The sequence below is a fragment of the Elephantulus edwardii genome, unplaced genomic scaffold, assembly GCF_000299155.1.
Source record: "Elephantulus edwardii isolate Elephantulus edwardi_28Jun2011 unplaced genomic scaffold, EleEdw1.0 scaffold00006, whole genome shotgun sequence".
Taxonomy (NCBI): domain Eukaryota; kingdom Metazoa; phylum Chordata; class Mammalia; order Macroscelidea; family Macroscelididae; genus Elephantulus; species Elephantulus edwardii.
This window is the reverse complement of record NW_006399756.1, coordinates 8,403,697-8,410,954: the sequence shown is the minus strand read 5'-3', so window position 1 is coordinate 8,410,954 and position 7,258 is coordinate 8,403,697. Positions and strand designations below refer to the sequence as shown.

Below are 7,258 nucleotides of genomic sequence, written 5' to 3'. Positions count from 1 at the left end.
GTTTCACATATTTTAAAAACAATTCTTTGTGTTAGTTTTTAAGTTAAATAATTTACTTAAGAAATCAGAAACTATTACTCATTTTAGGCACGATTTTTCATCACTTGTATTTAAATTGAACATGGTTCCTCCCAAATCAGATCCTGCGTTCACTAATGAATCATAATTCAGAAAGTGAGTTTTGATTCAGTGGTTTTCAAGAGAGGATGTCTTGCCCCATAAAGTCATGTAGAAAGGAAGAAGGAAGGAAGGAATAGAAAGAATTCTAATCGTGTGGAAAAGTGTTCTCAATATTAAAAGCGTGTTCAGTATTAAAAGGCACACATCAGCCTGCTGTCTTGTAATAGTGTACTAGAGAGAGCCAAAGCTCTGCCCAGGGGACAGGAGGCAGCGCTGTGGCGTTGAGTGTCAGATTCTTCCTCAGGGGAGCCGACCCCCTGGATACATCTCAGAAAGGCCCCTAGGGATGGGAGGATGATGTGGAGAAATGAAGGTTTGTTTCCTGAGTTCTTAAAACTATATTAAATAGAAAGAAATCTAATTTATGAAAGGGCTGTGCTTGTTACGAATCTCTGGCTTTGTCCAGGTAGCTCAGCACTTTCTTTTTTTTTTTTCACGTTCATGTTTATTGAATTGATTCCTTTTTACAATGCAAACCATAGCTATCCGAAATGGTGTAGATCCAGTGAACTAGGAATTACGTTAGAATACTAGGAAGAAGTGAAAACAAGTTTAGACCATGGAACAAAAGAGATCAGCTCATGTCCCCCCCCCCCAAAAAAGAGAGAGATCAGGTCTACCTAATTTCCAAATATGAAAGCTAATCATGCAATCTTGCAGAGGAGAATGCCAGAGGCATCTGGTCTGGGATTGGAGGTGGGTGAGGTTGCCTCCGGGTGGGTGGACTTCTCTCATGTCTCTGACTGTGCTGACTGTCCCCACCATTGATTGCAAAGTGCCATGCTCACCAGACAAGGGAGGACGGCTCTGCTCTGTCCTTGCTCTTCTTTTGAGACTTTGGTTCATGTTTGTTGTTTTTTTTATTAATTTGAATGAAAATTTACAGAGACGTAGGGTTTCCAGTCATTCATTGTGGCACTTTCCTCCCTGCCCACACCTCCCTTCCCCCAATTCACTCTTCTCCTTGAAAAGTAAAAGCAAAACACTTTTATTGTTATGCAATCCTTCCCCCCAAGTCCACTATACCGTGCAGCCTACATTCTGGACTCCTGTCATGACAAGAGTACCCAATCATATATCGCTTTTAAACAGTTCTCTCCCTCATCTGTTTCAATGCAGTATACATCATTCCTCCCCTGGTTCATGTCTTAGCAACTACCTGGTAACTTCAAGTATTTTATTACAAATCAAGTCATACTCTTTTTTTCCAAAGTCAGAGGGACAAACTGTAAATAAAAATGCTTCCGATAAAGGAATAAAAGTCAGCATCAGTAAAAAGAATCCAACTTCTTCCCTCTAGGATCATAAACCCAAGTAAACCTCATGTTCAAGTTAGCCGTGTTGTTAAAATTCCTACTGATATGGAGATCTTGAATTTATGTTTAATATTGATTCATATGTGTATGAAAGAGTTCAGTGTTATGTATATTTGTGTAATGTTCACAAAGAGCCATTAGGACTGTCCTGATTTTGCGTCCATTACATATTACAGTTAATATATGCGCCAGCCTGTTTGCATTAGTGAATTATTGTGATATTTTACCTTTTCATCAAAGAGGATGTACTGGATTTTTCCTGGAGCTTTTTCATTGTAGTTTTTCTTCTTAATAACCATGACTTTGGGGTCTTTGTTCTCTCTCTTGTCTTGGTGGAGGACCAAACTGTTCACCTCCTGAAACCTGTCCTAACTGTTGGGTCATTTGTGAGTTGGGCTCACAGTTTTGTGACGTGGGTTTCAGAAAGCAGAGATTTGTACACAGCACCCGCCAAAGATTCCACGTGAGGGCACAGCCGGACTCAACCCCAGTGTCGGTCATCTCACAGGAGACTCGATTGGACAGCATGGAAGGTGAGTCTGAGTTGCACAGTCCGCAGTCATGGAAAATCAAACGCAAGGGAAACTGTCAGGGAAGCATCCAGCCAGCTCTCGTTTTACAAGTGTAGGATTCATAGGCCAGAATGCTGCCCGCTGTCACCGGCTCAGCGACATAACACGGTAAGAATCAACGTGGCAATTCCTCACCCAGCATCCTTCCTCCTTCCCAGTATCGCTCAGCGAATGTGGGAGTTTGTTATAGCTCAGGACTCCTTGGTAGTGCTATAGGTTTAAGTGAGACAGTAGCAACATTTCAGAAGCTCTGTGACTGACCAGTGTCACCACTGACACATGGGAATCACCTGTCAGTGTCTCGCCCTGTAGCCACTGCGTCAGATGCAGCTGGTGTGTCATAGTGCCGGTGACGCCAGGACAACAGCTGTTCAGTGATTACAACGTGGCTTAGTAAACGCACAAGTTATCTCCTTGATGTATTTTTGCTGATCTTTCGTAAACTGAGAGTTGTTTTTTAATGGTATATATCAAACTGTATTCAGTGTTAAAAAAAATCAATATTCTATGGAAAAAATAAAGTGCTACGCTAACCCAAGATGTCTGTTACTCTGCTAAAGCAAAATGGTATGTTACACATACAGATGAAAGAGGAAAATAACACAGTCTTTCTGGGGAAATAAACTCATAAAATACCAGGGTTTACCAGACCAATCACATGCCACTCATGTAAAGCAGTTTGTTTTTTTCAGAGAAGAGGACTTGTAATGTGGACTTAAGCTTAAATTAATAATGCTGAAAGGGATCTTGCCGAGGACACATTTTTAAATGGCAAGCAAACAGCCCTTCACGGGGGGGGGGGGGTCACCTCCCTAAGGCACGTCTTCACAGTGCAGGTATTTGCTGGATCACGGTTATGTCTGAAAGTATAACTATGGAGAATTCTGTATTACTGCCTTTTACTCAGCGATCCTGCAGTTTAAAGCTAGGGAGATCTCAGCGTATTTGATTCCTCCTTTTGCTTTAAAAATCGAGTTATCAGGACTCCTTTTTATTCTGTGGTCATTCATCAGCACTTCCTGGGCACTCACTGTGCATGACGCCATGGGCCTTGAGTGAGCACGCCAAAGAGGAGAGAGGCCAGCCTGTTGCCTGAATGCCCACCCTGGGCATCTCTTCTGTCTTCATTAGTGTCTCCTCGCAAAAAGATAGAAAACTGCCCAGGTCCACCCTGTGAGCATTCACTTTATAGAATGGCATTCATTCTGTAATCTCTCCCCCACTCCGTGATTCATACAGATATTTATTGAACATATGATGTGAAAGATTATCTTAATCCATTATTAAGGGGATCAGCAGGGCTGTAAAGTTTGTCCAAAGAAGTCTTGGAAAGAATGTATGGTCACAGAAGGAAAGAGTGCAGGAATTAAAATACAAAGCTGGCTAATATCCTACAGGGGGGCAATAAGGTATAGTTTTGCAGTTCTTTCACAGATCTTCGCATCTGTATTGGCAAAAGTCCTTTGTAACATCCCACACTTAGGAGACATTTTAACTCCCAGTGACTACTGAGGTAGGTGCTTTTGTTATCCCATTTTACAAGCAGACAGACTGAGGCACGGAGAGGTTCTAAAACATTCGTACTGGCATGTAGCAGGAGCGAGATTCAAAGTCAGGTATCTGGCTCCTGAAGGCTCATCCAGGTCTGTCCTTTTGGATTTTTCAGACTTACTCATCTTCTGGTAAAACGTCATTACCAACAGTGGTCTTTCCAAGCAGAGAAGCTAGCTGAGAACAGGGGCCTGCAAAAGAAACGGGGGGTGGGAATGCGTGTGTTTTGAGAGGAAGGGGGGGCGGTAAGTGGACAAACAGTAAGCGTCTCAAAGAGCAGTAAAGAAATAGCAAAATAATTTTTACCTCCTTTAGAATGTTGTCTGGGACATGCTGTATCCAGTTTGGATCTGGAGAGTAAAACACTTTTTTTAGAAAAAGTAATAATTAAAAGCTACTTTTGGTAGGAAGAAAGTATAAAAATATGAGTAATGATTATAGAATGTGTGATTTGTAATTATTCATATAGATAACTAACAATGTAAAGGAAAAAACATACAAAGATTTGTGTGCAGGGAAGGGGTCAGAAGTGATAAATATAAAACAAAGTTAAGATAGGACTATATCCAGATTGGTAATTGTTGGTGGAAATTGTCAAACTCAACTCCTAAGAATCAAAGAGGTTCAGATGGTTTGTTGGGTGGTTTTGGGGGGGCAGGTTTCCCCCAAAATAAAAATGCTTTAAATCCAAGTTAGTGAAGGAACACTTAAAACCGCATGAAATGGTTGAAAATGAAGCGATGGAGAAGATGGTACCACGTGACAAGGGGAAGCCAGAGTCTTCAGTTGGGGTTTTATCTAGACATGGAAAAAAAATAAACTCTCATTCCTAACTTCTGCTTTAATAGTAGCACTAGGTCAAGTCGGGGTTTAAATCTTACTGACCACTATGGCCCGTAGCCAGACTCAGCCTGCCGTCTGTTCTGTTTTACCAAGAGCTAACTTTTATTCATCTTGGAGAGGGTTAAACCGGGCGGCTCCTTGGAGGCAAGGATTTTGAGTCTTCATCTGGCATACTTTGGTCATGTTGTGAGGAGAGACTGATCCTTGGAGAGGGACATCATGCTTGGGAGGGTGGGGGGCAGGCGCAGGAGGGGAAGGCCCTCTGGGAGATGGATTGATTCGGTGACTGGGGTAATCGGGATGAGTGACTCGGAGGCAATGAGGTTGGCACAGGACAGGACAGAGTTTAGGGTTGTTGTACACAGGGTCGCTCTGAGTCTCAAGCATAACAGATTGGAACCCTACATTGCCTGTACCATCCTCTCAATGCCTGTCATGTCCAGGTTCATTGTCACAGTCTCTTTGAGGGTCGTCTTCCCTTTGACCCTCCAGCTTTCCTAGTATATCTTTTTCCAAGGACTAGCCCATCTTGGCAACGTGCTCAGTATGTGAGACGAAGTTTCACCATCCTTGCCTCTACAGAATACCTGGGTTGCACATCCTCTAAGACAGGCTTGTTCTGGCGATTCACATATTCGGTCTTCTTCTCCAGTATCACAGTTAGAAGCATTGAGTTTTCAGTTGGCCTTACTCACCGTCCACCTTCTGATGCACATAAGTGTTGAGCAACCTTTGAGTTGTTGTAAAGTACCATTGAGCCGAGTATGACCCACAGTGACCCTAAGAACAACAGACCTGAACCCTGCCCAGTCCTGTGCCGTCCACCGCCTCTGACACGCTTGAGCCCGTTGCTGCAGTCTCTATGTCAGCCCACCTGGTGAGGGTCTTCCTCCCTTTCACTGCCCCTCCACCTTCCCAGCCATGGTGTCCCTCTCTGTGCAGTCGCCTCCGAGCTGTTGTTCCTTGAAAGCTGTTAAGAAGAACAGCTCTGGGCTGCCGGTCTGTTACGGGGGATTCCTCACCTTGGGGAAGTCAGATAGCACTCTCTTCTCATCCACACCCTTTCCCATTGTACACGTAGGAAACATTGACCTCAGAAATACTTTGTTGTATGTAATGTCACCATAGTTCTACAAAGATCCTCCAGGGGACTTTTCATCTCACCGACAGCATGAGAAGACTTCTGAGAGTCCCGTGCCAAAATCCTTTTCTTCCCACTTCTCCCTCTGCCCCTGTCACCCAGCTGGTTTAAGGACCGACTGAGCAAACCTGCAAGGGCTCCCTGGAGACCCAGCTGTGTGGTCCGGGCAGACAGACAGATCACCTTCCTCATCACCCTGGCTGGCTGCACATGTGAGAGGCGATGCCTCAGCTCTTTTCCTGATTTTTGGGCCACGTCTTCTTTCACCCCCTAAAAAAGGCTCCAAGGGCTTCCTCTAATGAAATTCCCTGTGTTAACAAGAGTCAATGAAGAACTTGTCCAGAAGGTGAAGCACTCTCAGTTTTTTGAGATCTGCAAATTTCTCTTTTCCTTTTGGAGATGCAGTCTGACTGCACAACGTCCGTGCTGAAGTTCCCACGACTGCCAGGCTTCGCCGCTTTGGAGGGGAGGGAGACCAAACAGCGTATCTCTCGTTGAGTGGGCAGCCCCTTCAAGGCCAGCTCCGCGTGGCACTGGGTCATGTGACAGATGCCTGACACTCGAATGTGTGGGTATTTCCTCTGCACATTAAAACTCCATCTTTCCAACCCAACTGATTTTCCCAAGTAGACAAAGGCTGAGGATATGCTTATTGATTTCAGAAGCTTGTTTTAAGTGGGATGAAGGACAATTTGAGACTGACACACAGCTTTCTTGTCCAGTGGATGCGCTAAGGGTTCACTCAGGTTGAAATGTACCAGTAGTCAGTGATTCCTGCTTCTGAAAGCATCTCCTCCGTGAAGTTACGATGCCGCGTGGAAGCCGGAGCCACACCTCCCACGTGGCCCCTCCGGCCAGCCGGGCCCCTCAGATGAGAGCCGCTCCCCGGCCAGCCCCGGCAGTCTGCAGTTGGGGCCCCTGCAGCCGCACCCCGGCAGCCTGGCCTGATGACCACTGCTGCCGGCGTGGCCGTGGGCTCTGCCGTCGGGCACACACTGGGCCATGCCATCACTGGAGGCTTCAGTGGAGGCAGTAACGAGCCAGCCAGGCCTGACATTACCTACCAGGAGCCGGACCGAGACCAGCCAGCATCTCAAGTGGAGGCTGGTCCTTGCTCCTTGGAGATGAAGCCGTTCAGGGAGTGCACCAACAACCGCGACCTCCGCCTCTGCGAGGGCTTCATGGAGGTGCTGAAGCAGTGCCAGGCAGCGCGGGAACCGATGTAATGAAGTTCGAGTTGAAGGAATTGAAAGTGGTCTCACAGTACTGTGTTAACTCCACATGAAACTAGAATGAACAGTGACATTGTCACAGGTGCACGTGCCCGTCAGCGCTCCTCGATCCCTCATAGCAACCCTGCCTCAGAATCTCTGTTGGTGACTGAGATGACGTCACTAGGACCAACAGGTGTTTGAGTGGCCTCCTTAAACTAGTTGTGATGTGTAGTTACTTGAACTAAATAAAGTATAAAGTTATTTTCTTCAAAAAAAAGAAATGTCCCAGTAGTGAAATAGTTGCCAGATATGGAAAGGCAAGATGGTGGTGGGGTTTGTAGTAGTTGGTAACTCGTGGTGGTTGTGATGCTGAACACTGTGACCCTGATGTGCCAAATGTGATAATGGTTACCCATGGCAGACAGTGTTTGGTGAAGCTCC

At 45.4% G+C, this 7,258-nt stretch overlaps 1 pseudogene; it reads left to right on the top strand.

Moving 5' to 3' along the window:
* The first annotated feature begins 6,411 nt into the window (after positions 1-6,411).
* Positions 6,412-6,829, top strand: LOC102851599 (annotated as a pseudogene).
* The last annotated feature ends 429 nt before the right edge of the window (positions 6,830-7,258 follow it).